Source organism: Ambystoma mexicanum, chromosome 1p, assembly GCF_040938575.1.
Source record: "Ambystoma mexicanum isolate Mex_15411 chromosome 1p, UKY_AmexF1_1, whole genome shotgun sequence".
In the NCBI taxonomy this organism is placed as follows: domain Eukaryota; kingdom Metazoa; phylum Chordata; class Amphibia; order Caudata; family Ambystomatidae; genus Ambystoma; species Ambystoma mexicanum.
In genome coordinates this window covers 1,432,039,079-1,432,053,102 of record NC_090921.1, presented here as the reverse complement: position 1 = coordinate 1,432,053,102, position 14,024 = coordinate 1,432,039,079, and the positions used below count along the sequence as shown (strand labels likewise).

At 46.7% G+C, this 14,024-nt stretch overlaps 1 protein-coding gene across 6 annotated transcripts in view; it reads right to left on the bottom strand.

Annotated features, from left to right (window-relative positions):
• ZNF536 (zinc finger protein 536) overlaps positions 1-14,024 on the bottom strand; it is a 1,807,595-nt gene that overhangs the window by 1,768,497 nt on the left and 25,074 nt on the right. Inside the window, exon 1 of one of the 6 annotated variants that reach the window (XM_069607085.1) lies at positions 3,131-3,624. The exons of 1 other annotated variant lie outside the window; for it this stretch is intronic. The gene's annotated coding sequence lies outside the window, so the exon portion shown is untranslated. Of the gene's footprint in view, positions 1-3,130; positions 3,625-14,024 lie in introns of those variants that run through there. 4 more of the 6 variants (XM_069607082.1, XM_069607081.1, XM_069607086.1 and 1 more) reach the window with 4 other exon arrangements.

The following is a 14,024-nucleotide window of genomic DNA, read 5'->3' as shown; positions in this document are numbered from 1 at the left end:
TTGTACAATTGGCTAGCAGAGCGGCGCTTAGTGTGTAACTTCAATACAAAGTCCGTTAGTCCATTAGTCATACGGAGAACAGCTTTTAATTTTGAAACGCCATGAATTCACAAATTGAATTAATTTCTTGACCGATTCTTGGAAATAAACATGCATGTCAGAAAACAGCCCTTCATCAGGTAAGCAGCCTTCTTTTAAGAACATCTCTTTCCAGTGTAAAGCCTGTGACTCCCATTAGAGAGTGTATTGTGCATCTTTGATTATTGCAATCAGGCGTGAGTAAAGAAGTGTTTGACTCTGCTATACTGCTTCTTTGGGACTGAATTTGATGTATTTCTGCAACTGAAACATGTTTGGGTCTCTGCAGCCCCTTAGAGCACTAAACCAATGAAACCCACATTGCAGCTTTCCCAGTGTTCTCTGCCTCCCCAGTCCCCCCCCCCCCCCACCACACTGCCCCTATAACTCCCTCTGCTTGTAACTTCTTAAAGACAGCCGCCATCAGAACTTGCTCCTAGCACACCTGGAACTGTATACCATACCACCACTGCGGTGGCACCGACCATGCCCTGAGCAGCATGGACTGCGTCAGAAGGCTGTTGCTTTTCGCTGGGCCTGGGTATGTACAGCACTTCATGAAACAGTTCACGTGAATCAAACTCAATGCAGCTCCAGTGTAAAAAATGAATCTAGGCCCGTATTTCTTAAAACTCTCAGTAAGAAAGTCAAAAGTATGTATGAGCACGTAATCCTACATTTGTTTATATTTGTAGTTTTTTACTTTAGTTGAAACGTTACTGAATAATGTACACAAAAAATGACAATGTTTAAGTCGCGCGTGGCTGAGGATAACACAGAGAAGATGTGTGCGCTGTTGCATCCACATTGAAAAGAATGTATTTAATCAAAAGCATAGCAGCATGCGAACTTTTGACAATTGTGCCCCTTAAAGTTATCTTGTACGTTTAGACGCTGGCAACGATTGGATAGTGGCAAACAGTGACCTGCTAAAACGTCATTCGATGGTATTCTGGTAACCCCATGTCTGGTGGGAATCGTCCCAGTTCACGTCGCACCCAACCTGCCATCGTGGCGTGGTCATATCTAATGGCTAAGATCAACAGAACCAAAGCAAGTCAATGGCGCTCTATAGGATGACTGAAATAAATGTGACGCAGCAACAAAAGAAGTCGGACCACCGTGCAGCACCCCAATTCATACCCTGAAAGGTTGTGCCTCTAGGGGACCCATGCGCCCCAGTAAACGCTTCCACTTGTGAGGGGAACCGCCGCTGCTCTACGAGTGCGACGCCCTCCCCGGGGGGCCCTCGTCTTCAGACTTAAATCAATGTGCCCTGCCGTCTGCGGTGGATTCGGTTGCTTGTCCCTGTCCGGCTGGAAGGAGCTAAACGGGGGCACGGATGTTGCGCTTCCCCCGGGCTTATGGCACTGACAGGAGCATCTGTCTAGATTCCACGTGCGGGCGATGCCCGCCAACGCAAGGGGCCTCTACAAAGCGAGGCCCTTGACTCAGTCATGCCCTCAGGACCGGCAGCTTTATGAGAACATGTGCGGCGGCCAATCGGAATCAACCAAAACACACAACGTTGGCCCTCGCATTTCAGTAATAATGTACCGTGGGCCGTGTTCGGGGTCTGTCGACAGCATCTATGCATGTTTTTAGACTGAAAATGCAAAAGGCGTGTTTGTTAATTTCGTGCGAGCGACACCAGGGAAACTTGCTTAAAACAGCAGCGCTGGGTACGCAGCAGCTGGTACGGGACTAACCATGCCACCGGTCGCTGCTAGCATCCTGGGACTTGTAGTGTCATCACCACCCCCTACCCCCACCCCGTACGAATGCGATTAAAATCTCGGCCTTGGTTACAAACCCGGGACAGCCTGGAGACACGCGTAACATGTGTCCACCATGTTCAAACAAACTTTGCAGGGCAGGCCCACGTTCAACCCAAGGAGACGCAACAATAACCCATGGCCTCTGTGTGCATGGGGGGTCGACACCCCCAGGTTACATTTCACTTTCAAGAAGAGAGACAACTTCAGACAAGTAAAGAGGGGTGCTATATGGTACCATACCCATTAGAAAGAGGGGTGCTTATATGAAGGTGCTTGGTTTGACTTAACGGGCACCCCGCTCCAAGTGTGCCTCAATTGGAGGGGGCCTCTCTATCCGGCCGTTAACGGGAGGCTATGCGCAGGCAGGAGGCTAAAAGCGCTGGTGTTAGCTTTCACATGGCATCCGTGAATAGGCACACACTACGGTATTGATGCAGAAATAAGGAAAGAGAGTGCCATAAACCAATTACGCGCGTTCGCGGCCTTAAGTGCAAGAGGCAGCGTGCCTTCCGAGCGGGCAGAGAAAGTTAATTTGTTCGGTTGCGTTCGTCGAGGAGCAGGACGTCAGTGCGCTCATTATCGGGCGGATCGGCCAGGCGTTTAATGGCGGAATTATGAGACATTTGCTCCCCACTATCGAAATTACATCATAACCAAAGCATCCCCCCGCGCGAGGCGCCCCCCGCTCCCCGCCAGGCAAAGGTTACTGGAATATTTGAGCCGCCTGCCCATCACAGGCGCCCTTGATCGCGCGCTCGGGGAAAACGTATGCACCACACAACCCTCAATAACGTTCTCCCACCCAGCCTTGCCCATCCACCCGCCAGGGCACACACGAAAAACACTTGTGTTGGCTAATGAACCACCCACCACCAGCACGGCTTGGGGCCTTATTCTGAATAGAGTGTGGAATTTGGGTTTAAAAGACCGGCGAGTCCGTGATCCGCGGACCAGAGGTCACAAGGGCGTGCAGATGCGTGATCCCGACGGATGCAGGGATGGAGTGTGGGTCCGCCCGGAGGCTGAATGCGCAGGGCGCGCGAGCTGGCATCCTGGAAGTTTAACCTTCCGAGTAACGCTACAGGTGCCCGCGTGGTACCACACTTTCTGCAGGAAGTGGGAGGAGGGGAGCTGAGGATCCAGGTCTCCAAGGGGAGGGTTGCGTGCCATGCTCCAGCTCCAACTTCCCCTCCCCCGGCTTCCCTGAGTGCTGGCATCCACCGAGGTGGAGGGATGCCCTGGGAAGGGCGAGGGGGGAGGAGGGGGGTACTTACTTGCCAGCAGCCTCCGATCGCCGGGAAGGAGCGGCTGCCGAGGGGTCCGGTGTGGTGAATGCGCTCAGCGCCAGGTGTCGGACGCTCAGCACGAGGTGCAGTGGAAGGAGTTCAGTAACTTCATTGTAACTGCCGGCAACACATCCCCCGCAGACTCCAGCGGGCTCCCGCTGCGGGGTGCTCTGGTCCCGGCACGTCACAGGGGACCTCGGGGGACGTGGAGTGACAGGAGGCAGGCGAGGCGCCGGAATCATGCGAGCCGGCGTGCCTTGGCCACCACACGGTTCACGTGGAGCCCCGCGTCCCCATCGGCGAGCGGCCGGCCGGCGTCCACGCTGAGCAGCGCTCCAGGCACAGTCTGCGCCTCTCTGCCGGAGGGGGCTGCAACCTTCATAATGACAGACACTTTCGGCTCTGTGTTTCTCTCACAATAGTGCAGGGCTGGCCGCGGTGTCTGTCTCTGGGATCAGAGCGGCACACGCATCCCCTGCAGGATTTATTGGAAACTGCAGAGGGAGCGTGAGAAGGAGGGCGAGGAAGGGCAGAGGAGGCATGACCTGGAAAACCGAAACACCAAGCACACCTTGATCCCTCCTATCTCGGAACTTCCTCGATTTCTCGCCTTTCGTCCTGTTTCTCCTCGCTGTTTTTTTTTCTCCATGCACAACCTTTGTCCTCTGATGGTTGGTTCCTTCCTTCCTTCCTTCCTTCCTTCCTTCCTTCCTTCCTTCCTTCCTTCCTTCCTTCCTTCCTTCCTTCCTTCCTTCCTTCCTTCCTTCCTTCCTTCCTTCCTTCCTTCCTTCCTTCCTTCCTTCTTTCCTTCCTTCCTTCCTTCCTCCCGCACTCCCTCCCTTCTCTCCTTCCTTCCTCCCTCCCTCCCTCCCTCCCTCCCTTCCTTCCTTCCTTCCTTCCTTCCTTCCTTCCTTCCTTCCTTCCTTCCTTCCTTCCTTCCTTCCTCCCTCCCTCCCTCCCTTCTCTCCTTCCTTCCTTCCTTCCTTCCTTCCTTCCTTCCTTCCTTCCTTCCTTCCTTCCTTCCTTCCTTCCTTCCTTCCTTCCTTCCTTCCTTCCTTCCTTCCTTCCTTCCTTCCTTCCTTCCTTCCTTCCTTCCTTCCTTCCTTCCTTCCTTCCTTCCTTCCTTCCTTCCTTCCTTCCTTCCTTCCTTCCTTCCTTCCTTCCTTCCTTCCTTCCCTCCCTCCATAATATCAGCACTGTTGTCAGAGTTGTATACACATGAAGAATTTGTGGTGGTTTTTGTGAATTGGACCAAAATTAGCACAGCGGACAACTGCCGCCACCACATGAATCTGCCGCCAGGCATTATGTAGACGAAAGCGTAACCCAGCCAGAGCCACGAAAATGCGCGTTTCCACCTGGGACAAGTCTGGCCTGCAGACCAAGAGGCAAAGTGCACAATCCAAAGCATATGTTTGAAACGCCCCATGGGGGGATGTTAGGAAGCTGTGGCAACTTATATTACAGTCAGTGCTGGAAGTGGAAAACAATAACTCAGGGAACACACGTGTGGTCTGAGTGGGTCAAGGGAAAGGGTAGGGATATGGCGGAGATATGATAAATAAGCGATCGTCTTATACAAAGTTTACAAACACAGGGGAAGAAAGGGAGGGAGGGGAGAGGGAGGAAGCACCAGGCACCCACGTATGGCTGGACTTCTCGCATCCTATACTCTACCCCTTCAAGTGGGCACTAATCTGCTTTCCAAGAACAACAGACGCCAGAAGGTGGGAGGCAGCGATGGCGCCCGACTGAATAATATGAAGTCATTTGATATAATGTTTAGACGGCGCAAAGGCACACAATCCACTAGAGTTCTCACGTTTTCCAGCATCCATGTTTGGTGGCTTAACGAGAAGCACAACAGACTGAAAGTTTCTTATTTTTTATTTACCTTGATTAGGAGTTATCTTCCTCTTTCCAAAGCGGGGCTAACCCCTACAGCAGCCACCCAACACAGGAATACGCGAGGGGACTGCGTGTGCTCTTTTGAGGACGGATTTAACCCCATGATTGCCTTGTTCATCGGACTTGACATCACATATATAACGAAACGTGCTAAATCTTGCCCTGATTTCAGAAAGTCATTCCGAGTTGGGCGGTAGCCATGGTGCTATTAGCACCATGGCTGCCTCCAAACCCGTGTTCGGTTCCCGTCTGAATGAATGGGGACTTACCGGGACATTCTGACCTATGCGGACCCGGTAAGTCCCCATTCCCATTTCAGCACCCATAGGGCTCAATGGGAATGGGGAAGGCGCTAATAACGGGCCCGCAAATTGCGGGCCCGTTATTAGCTCCAAGGTCCCTTAACGGGACCCGCAGAGAACGGCTGGTCAGACCGGCCGTTCATGCTGGGACCCGCTAAGGGACCTCGGAATAGGGCGGTAAGGGTTTACCGGCACCGGCATCATTACTGGTGACCGTTAACCCTTACCACCCAACTCGTAATGACCCCCACTGTCGTGTCGAAACACGTGTAATCCAATAGGGCACTGCTGTTTTTTCATTGATTATATGTTTACCTTGTGTGACTTCAAACACTAAAGAAGTATTACCTCACCAAAAATAAGAGTGGCACAGTTTTTTATTATGTGAGGCCATTTGGTTTCGAATTCTTATGACAAGAGGTTGGCGCCATTGCCTCTTTTACCTCACATTATCTGTGACACCTTTTGAGAACTTTCAAGGTAAATAAGGTGCACGGTTTAATTTGAGCTGGCAACAAAACCCCACTCTGTTTACAACACAGGACTACTTCATCCACATTGTTTCCACACATAATTAGACAAACACCAATTTCTGATTGAAAAACACATGGTAATTTTATTGAAAAACACATGTCACTTTATTGGAGTCATCCTAATAACCGGTCATAGCCCTGCTCAGGCCACAAGTATGCCTGGCCTAAAAAATCATTTTCTGAGTGGCTCTGCCAATCCCCTGCTACATAGTTCCACTCATTAGTCCTCACTTCGGTTTCTGCTCTTGCGAGAACGGCCCGCCCTGGTATACGACTTGCCAGTTCAGTCGCTCCCATATTGTTTAAATGGAGGGAACAAGGCCAGTGCATCAGTTGTCGAGGAGTCCCAACTGTCCCTAGTGGCATCAGTGCCTGTCTCACTCCACCCTGGCTGATGCAGCCATCGGTTATAGCTCGCAGCAAAACTGCAGCGTACCTCCTTCTTTAGGACCACCCTTGTAACTGTGCTACACTTTGTTGGTGCCCCCCCCCCCGTGGCCCACAATGTGAGGGGAGGCGAGCCTGATGCAAAAGGGCAGCCCACTATGCCAGCTGCCCCTCTAGTGTCCCCTCCGTGGGCGGGGGCTCCTGCTGACCGATGGAAGTGCAGTTACTATGGGACCTTAAGATCTCCACACCTCTGTGTGCATTCCACATGATCAGGAAGGTGGCAAAGTATTCATTCTTGGGGTTCAAGGAGAGATTGTGCTTGAGTACAAGAATGGAGCCCCGCTCTTTACTGCCGGAGATTCAACAGAAAGTCATCACAACACTGTTGCACTGTTGAGACTCCGAGTGATTCTGGGAATCTCAGAAACGTTCCTTTCCAGTCAACATGTGGATGGTGAGGGGACCTCATTTTCAGGATGAAGAACCTTACCGGCATGATTAATGGGCAAGGATACTCTTCCACAGTTATTCTTGCATACCTACTGACAGGAAAGGGTATTGTTTTACATTGTATTCTCTTATAAGTTATACCTTCCTTCTCAGTGAGTGTTGTCTAGAAATTGATGGTGAGCCACTTGATGACATCTGTACAATCTTTATTATTGTCAGCTTGGTTGATAGTGACTCATCTCGCCTACAGAGCCTTATGTGCATCAGTATCTGGGATAGAGTTTCACACAAAGTAACCATTTGGGCCAAGCCCAGGAAACCCCTCTTTTGATCTCTTCAGGAAGTCGTGTTACCTTCACCAGAGAACAGGAAATATCCTAGGACATTGCTGGGAACCAAAGTTTCAAAGGCAACCTCTGTCAGGACAATGCAGAGCTCACACCAGGGTGGTAATGAACAGAGACTCTGTGATGCAGTGCAGGCAGCAGAGAATCCTGATTTAGAGTAGGCAGGATAGAAACAGCAGTCCATGGAAGGGTCCCACCATCCTGGGTTCTCCCAGAGCTCCCACTCTTCCTGTCCACCTCCTCACTCCAAGAAGACGAAGCACTCTGGGTATGAAATCACCAGGAAAGAGACTCTGAAACAACAGCCACGATTGGACCAATTACAGAATACTAGCCGCAGCAACTAGAGGCCAAGAGCCATCTCTGGGCACTGTTTGGTAGCTTTAATCAGCGTCCGATACTGCTTTACCACTTTGAGCCACTTTTTAATCCACTGCAAGCAATCATCGCTGCCTTTGACACAAACTGCTTTCAAACCATGTTTGCAAGGGGTGAGGAGCTTGGTTTCGGGACAGCTGGAAACAATCCAGATGCTCAAGGACCACTGGCCCAGAAATCTGCTATCCAGCATCTACTCAACACCCTACTCAGGGGTCTTCTACTTATGTTCCAATGGGAGCCCCCACCCCAACTTCAATGCCTTGAGAAAGACTTCGGTTGAAACGCGCATCAGCTGTTTTTTTCTACTGTTACGGTTCACCAACCTGGTACACTGTACCCGAGGTGTTATGCTGCACTTGAAATAATAAATATGCCTGCACACACAAAAACATCTTCAGACTGAATTGTGTAGTAACTAAGGGGTACCAACCCCCTTGCCAGTGCCACCAACCAACTAGGTTTTGTCAACCTACCCTCTCTGCTTTCAAACCATCTCCGCTCCATCTTGATGCTGTCCAAATCCAGTACAAGCTGCCAACTAGCCATCTCAAGCAACTACTCAACCCTCTCAAAACAACCACCTTGATTCATTTCAATACAGACTCAACCCGGTGGAAGCCATGAACTCACCCATCTCAATGCTGACTTAATCCGCTAGAAGCAATCATTTAGACCCATCTTGATGTTGACTCAACCCGGTGGTAGCAATTGTCTTACCCTGGCCCGACAGCAACTGAACATGCCAGAAGCAATCGCCTTTATGCCGACTCGACCCACTGGAAGCCATTGTCTGGACGCATCTCAGTACGGACTCGAGTGTTGTAAAAGCACTTAGAAGTCTTTATTGATGTTATTGAGACACACAAACATGCATATAAGGTATCTGAAGGAATTCTGCCACTCTGTACTGCTTTAGAGTGCACTGGTGACTAGTAAAACCACACTCAAGTTTTTAAAAAGATAATGTCATTGTACTTGATATTGCTCCTGAAATTACTGCCTGTGCACCCCTGTCGTTAGACACAGAGGTCCTCCTTCATTACAAAGTCTGCATATTCGGTGTCTTCTCTTACAGGGCTGGACTATAGTGTTTTTGATTGGTGTGTTTCTGTGTTTAGTTTAAATGAAATGCCCATATTATTACAGAATCTTGGTTGTTGATTCTTTTATTTTGGTGCCACAGTACTATGGTTGTTTGGACTGCTTTTGTGCTAGCTCGCCTCCCTCCTGAAGTCTATTGCTTGTCCTCAGCCCACAAAGAGGTAAAGGAGGTATACATATTGGGCTGTGCCTGTTTCAACTTTATGACTGGGATCAATGCTTGTTTACCAGAAGTAGGGGGTTGAATAGGCATTTTGGAAATGACATACCCCTGAGCAGATGTCATTTTGTCACATTGGGCACAACAGAAAACCACTGGAAACAGTGTTTCTGTAGCTTTCCCTGTGTCTGCCATGCTGCACAAACCGAGCATAAATCCTGAAAGGACAATCAAAACCACAGATCCCTGCGCCATCATGTGTCTCCGGAGCCCATCCATACTGCTGATACACATCCCTGTCATAGCTGAGCACTGTTCAACAAGCTGACATTAATAGGATATGAATTTGTTCATACTGTATAACTGTGTAAACCTATTAGCCACCATCTCATAATTGGACAGACAATACAAAAAACAACTCTGCCTGCTATAATTGTGTGTTTTAGCAGCTGTCAGGAATGCATGTGTGGTGTTTCAACTTGCTCTGCTGCCACTGCAGGGGTGCTGGAGGGTCGGGGGAGGGGGCAGGTGACTGTCAGTAAAGGCACATTATTGCATTATCATTTTGCTATGGAACATTTATGAAAGGATGTCTGATTAGCATACCTCTTATTCAAAAGCAGAATTACCTGCAGCAATTAATATATTAAAAAGCCAAAAAGCTCAGGTTATCCTGCCCTCACGAGATGGCATTCTGCTACATGCACACTTATACAAGTAAGGGTATCAGAGTGCAATTAAGAGTGGCGGTTCATTCACCAGCAAACATGAAACTTGTTTGGTGTGTATGCTGCAGTTATTCTTCCATGTTTCAAAGCTACAAAAGGGAGCATTTCTATCTACTACACAGCTGGAAGCAGATGTTGGATAATACTTACAAAGGCAAATGTTTATTTCGGTGTGTTCATTGTATTAGCTGATTGAACAGGTTTTGTGATCATTCCAATTTTGCTAGAGGGGGAATTATAATGGGGCAGCAACCAGAGAAAATGATATCTCTGTCCGGAGTTAGAACCTTTGGATATGCCAGTTGATAGATAATTCGGTGACATAGTTGACATGAAGTGAGTATATATTACAGGGCCTGCGGCAGTGGCCCTGTAGTATGATTAAATTGCTCAACTTATAGAAGTAGTACTTTTTGGGTGGCTTTTAACTTTGCTGCCTTTCGACGAATCCTCAGCAAATCTTGCAAAAAAAGTATATGACCACCTTGGAATGATTTTCTGAAGCCTGTTGAGGTTTTCGTCCGGGGTAGGGGGGCAAAGTTATATTGGGAGTCCCAACAATTTTGAAATCCTCATAGATACAATTGAAGCAAAATGTTGCTCGCACCTACAGCCCAAACCACTGTACAGACTTTAAAATGGCCAAAAAGTAATTCGAAAAACATTCAGGATATCTGGGTCCGGTCCATGGACTCACTTCCCGAACCGGTGTCCGCGGACACCTCTGGACCAATCAGAGAGCCCTGTGATGTTTGCGGACATCTTACACACTTGCTGATTGGTCAATTAAAAATGTGAGGTGGGTCAAAACTCTTGAGATGGTCACCATGTTGGATTTGCAGATTGCACCCATAGTCTCTGAACATTGCAGTAAAAACATATTGAAAAACACAATTTGCACTTAAAATAATTAAACAATCTATGGGGAGTTGAGGGGTGATGAGGGTGGGATGGGATATGGCCATTAAAAGAAAAAATCTGGCGTTTTTTCTTCTCTGAAGCCTGCAAACATCTGAGATGTTCGGGGACATTCTTGTGATTTTCGCAAACATCTCAGATGTTCTGGCACATTCATGCATAGTTCTGCATTATAGGTTTGGTGAAAACTGTTTTTGGATGGCTTATAACGTTGGCGCCACTGAATGAAACTCAATGACATTTTACAGTATAATTTCAAACTTATTTCAGACTCTTCAAAGTTTGGTGCAGATTCACCAAGAGGGGGCAAAATTAGAGGGGAGGTCTCAACATATTTGAAAGACTTATATATGTAGTGCCGAGTAACAAATCTGCACAAAACTTTGCGGAAAGGTTTTAGACCCAAAGTTGAATGATTTTTCAAAGTTCGTGGGATTTTGTCAAGAGGGGGCAAAATTAGAGGCGGGGTCTCAATATTTTTACATGGCTTATAACTTTAGTGTAGTTTGTCAAATCTGTACAAAATGTGCAGAAAGATTATACACCCAACCTTGAATGTATGTGCAAAGTTTGAAAGTGGGGGGTAGGTTATATGACGATTTTATGTACGTACATTTTGACATTTCTGAAGAAAATAAAACATGGACAGATTTGCAGAAAACTCATGCAGGAGCATTGGCATGGACCCAAAAGCATGGTTTTGCAACTGTGTCTGTGTTTTATTTTTTGAAAAGCGACATAAGGAATCTACAAAAAATAGTGATATACCTTTGGTGACTGAGGTATAGCCTGTGGTCATGGCCAGTGGTCAGACTGTCCGGGTCCTGGCCTGGACGATTTGGCCACTGGCAAAGACCACAAGGGGCCGGCAATGGGGTTAAAGTGGGCATGGCCACCAAGGACTGGCTATGTGGTAACGTTTTTCAAAATCGGGATAGGTTTGAATGGGAAAAGAAATCTGTTTGTGACAACAGTCCAAAGTGCTGGACGAGATTGCAGCAAACATGTGCGAGGAGCATCACCAAGGACCTCAAAGCATGGATTTTCAAATCTAACCAGTGTTTTATTTTTTCCAAAGTGCCAAAATGTAAGTACAAAAAATAGTGATATAACTTGGTTCCTAGAAAGTGGGCCTGGCCCTCGGCAAGGATGAATGTCTACTCTAAGTTACTTATTGGGGCATTCGCATTGAAATCGTCAATCGCTTCAAATGCTGTATACATTTGTGCAATGCAGACACATCTAAAGTATCCAATCAATAGTCTTGAGACCATTTTATTTTTCAAATTGTTGTAATATATACATTGTGTCTTTTATATAGGATGGTAAATATAAACCAGAGGTTTTAAGTACCAAACACTGTATTGTGATATTTGATCTGTTTCAGAGACTATACCACTACTATTGGTCTAGCCTGTGGAAAGTCTGTGAAATGTTTATGCGCCTTTGGCAAAACATAGATAGCAGGCATGCAAGGTAGATGAACTGTTACATTATTTATTTATTCTCTTGTTAAATGCCTTTGGGAGTCCACTCGCAAGGTTTGTCCCTGATTAAGATTTTAAAATCTTCCAATTGGTTAACTTCTAATAGGAAAGTTAACGGGGTGGCCCAAAATGTGTGGGTTTTCCCATAAACGCAATGGAATAAAGAATTTTGCTCATGCCTACAGCCCAAACCGCTGGATGGAGTTTCACCAAATTTGCAGCAGGAGCAGCGGCTTGGTCTCGAAAGTGTGCTTTTGTAAATTTGATGTAAATCTGTCCAGTAGGTTTTTTTTAAAAAAGACAAAAAGTAGGCGAAATAAAATTAGTGGTATCTGGGTTCGGACCGCTGACTCACTTGCCTGCTTGCTCCGCGGATGGGCTTCCGCTTGGTCCAGAAGGTGGCTTGATGTCTGCGGACATCGGACGCACCTGCTGATTGGTTAATAAGAAACGTGAGGTGCATCACATTTTTGGAAACACCCACTATGTTGGATTCACGGACAGCGCCTGTTATCTGCGAACATTGAAAAAGACCACATTGCACTTGTCAAACTAATGAAACAATCTCTGAGGGGTGATGAAGATAGGATGGGATATGGCCTAAAAAAGTCCCAAAAAATCGGTGCTTTTTCAACTCCGACATCCACGAACAGTCCGGATGTCCGGGGCAGTCCTGTGATATTTGCAAACACATGGGATGCTCGGGGGCATCTATGCCTATGTCTGCATTACAGGGTTGGTGAAAAGCAGTTTTTTAATGGCTTATAACTTTGGTGCCACTCAATGAAACTGCATAAAACATTGCCATTTCATTCTAGACCTGTCTCTAAATGGTTCTGCAAAGTGTGGTGCTGTTTTGCCAAGAGTGAACAACATTAGAGGGGGTGGGGGTCCCAGAATATTTTAAAGCTTATAAATATGGTGCTATTTGAAAAGTATGGACAAAAGTGGGCAAAACGATTTTAGACATAGATATGAATAATTTTGCAAAGTTTGGTGGATTTTGTCAAAGGAAGGGGAAAATGAAATAGAGGGGGAACGACCTTTCAGAGTTAAAATATAGAACTACAAAAATAAGCTTATAGACTCCATTTACTTCTCCAACATTCCCATTAGCATGTTCTTCTATGGAAATGGAAATAATGGACAATTGTATGCAAGAGAAAAAGAAAAAAGCACAGAAACACATTTCTGTCTGAAATGTGTCTCTCTATTATTCAATAAACAATATAATCCATTGTTGTTTCTAACTATCCACAGTCACCGCATTCCCCTGCCTAGCCCATGCCTTATTAGAAAACCGGGATTGCACATGCACACCATCACAAAAAAACAGCCATTCTGCTCTTTTTTACTGTTATGTTTCTAACACTCCCTCATTACCCAATTTAAACCATTCACACATATATCCACCAATCACTTAAAAAACCTCTACATATAGCGTATCAACATATTAAACTTCCACCCTCCAACTGCCACTTAACAATGCTATACAAATCTTTTGCATCTACATTTCCAATATGTATACCAAAACATTGTTCATAGTGTTTATGCAGAAGTGCATAAATAAAAGGGGCGGCACAGATGGACAAGTGCTCATGGGAGCCCAGGAGGGAAGTGCCATAGTATCCCTAGATGGGAGGTCACTAGCCAACTGCTGGGGCAGAGGAGTCCCAAGGGTGGGGTACGTCTTAACCGTAACATCCCTTTAACACAGTATTTTCTGTCAATTTAATAGGTTTATATAAGTGAAAATGTTTCATAATGTTACTTCATTGTAAATAAGTTATTAATAATTACTCTTTTAACATGTATGAAAGAACTTTAAACCTCCTTTAACAAACATTTTTTTGCAGCGCCTACTTATGTGAGTCGTTATCAGCAAAGCACACGCCAATAGACAAATCAGTAGACATTTGTCCTTGACGAAGGAAAGAAAAGTTATTTCACAAATTTTTGTACTTACGTTTCAACAATTTCAAAAAAGTAAATCACAGGACAGATTTCCAAAATCATCCTTTCCGTTTCTTGCTGACGCTCCTCGCACAACTTTGCTGCGTCCTGTCCAGCACTCGGGGCTGCAGCCGCAAGTAGATTTCTTTTCTTCCATTTAAACCTACAGCTTCGGCCATGCTCTAGCCAGATTTTCTGAGTCACGGACAATCTGGCCGCTGCCC